Source organism: Salvelinus sp. IW2-2015, linkage group LG32, assembly GCF_002910315.2.
Source record: "Salvelinus sp. IW2-2015 linkage group LG32, ASM291031v2, whole genome shotgun sequence".
NCBI classification, from domain to species: Eukaryota; Metazoa; Chordata; class Actinopteri; order Salmoniformes; family Salmonidae; genus Salvelinus; species Salvelinus sp. IW2-2015.
Window position 1 is genome coordinate 36,206,875 of NC_036871.1, and position 1,805 is coordinate 36,208,679.

A 1,805-nucleotide genomic window follows, 5' to 3' on the forward strand; every position below is an offset into this window, starting at 1 on the left:
TCTGGTATGTTATCTATCTTTCCTTTCTCCCCATTTCTCTACTCCCTCTCTGGTAGTTATCTTCTCGCTCTGGCCCCATTTCTCTCTCCCTCGTCTGTTATGTTATCTCTCTGCTTCGTCCCGCGCTCTCTCTCCCTCTCTGGTAGGTTATCTCCTCTCCCCATTTTCTCTCCCTCGTTATGTTATCTCTCTCTCTGCACATCTCGCTTCCTCCCTCTCTGTTATGTTTATCTCTATCTCTCTCCCCATCTCTCCCTCCCTCGTCTTACTTCCTGTCTTCCATCGTCTCTCCCTCTCTATCATCTCCTCGCCTCCCTCTCTATCGTTATTCTATCTCTCTGTCTCCCCCTCCCTCTCTTTCCTCTTCCATTGTGTCACTCTGTGTATCTCTACCTCCCCCCAGTTCTCTCTCCCTTCTGGTATGTTATCTCTATCTCTCTCCCCTTCTCTCCCTCTCTGTATGTTATCTCGATCTGCTCTCCATCTCTCCTCCCCTCTCTAATGTGTATCTCGCTCTCTCCCCATCTCTCTCCCCTCTCTTGTATGTTATCTCTATCTCTCTCCCCATCTCTCTGTCCCTCTCTGTATGTTATCTCTATCTCTCTCCCAATCTCGCTCTTCTCTGTATGTTATCTCTATCTCTCTCCCCATCTCGCTCTTCCTCTCTGTATATTATCTCTCTCTCTCTCTCCCATCTCTCTCTTTTTCTCTGTATGTTATCTCTCTCTCCCCATCTCTCTCTTCCTCTGTATGTTATCTCTCTCTCCCCATCTCTCTCTCTCGCTCGCTCTCTCACTCACACACACACACACACCTTACCCTTCTAGACCACAACAACAACAGAATGATAACATAAAAACAGACCTAGTTCAACAGCATCATAACACTACTGAAATAGTTCCATTACAAAAGCGTATGTTATCCTGTGTTGTAAGAAAAGGAACAGAGGGAAGGGGCAGTGGAACTATAGTGGAGCTATAGATGGCACAGCTAATATGGACTGTTCGACTCCATTGTTTCCTTCAAACWAAGCAACTTTATGAACCTCACAGGCCGCCATTGTTTTATAGTGTCCGGATGCAAGGAGCCTAGGGACGGGTCGGAGAGAGAGTGAACACACACACACACACTGCCTATTCTCTGGGGAAAACACCTGTCTACCTCCTCGTGTTCTAAAGACACCAGTCATTGTCGGGCAGTAGAATCCCCCCGACACGCACAACAACTCCATCAGATACCAATCACAAGAACATACCATAGGCCAAAGGGGACTTCCTGTCTCTTATACACATCTAGATGTGTATAAGAGACAGAGATACCAATCACAAGAACATACCATAGGCCAAAGGGGACTTCCATATCTCAGCAAAGGTTATTGTGTGTCAATGGGTTATGTTGTTATGGGATTTCTTGTGAATAATGACTAAAATATGTAGTACATTGTGACTTAGAAATTAAACAGAATGAGAACGCTAACAGAATTACATATGCTTACTGTATGAATGAATCTTATTATAAATCATATGCTGAATGTAATGTGTTCCTTGTTTAGAAAGAAATGGGTTTACATTCAGACAGGCTTGAATATGATGTGTCTACCCAGGGAGGGGCAAAGACCTTGGGTTGGTGGCCAGATTATTTAAACCGGTGGCAGACAGTGATGAGAAATGCTATCTGTACTGCCATTGTTATCTGAGAGGAGGCATGGACATTAAACCTTATGACATCATCTTTTATTATATAACTGATGTAAATTCGTACTATGATCAGGACTCTCGAGAATACGCTATTGATTGAATTGATTT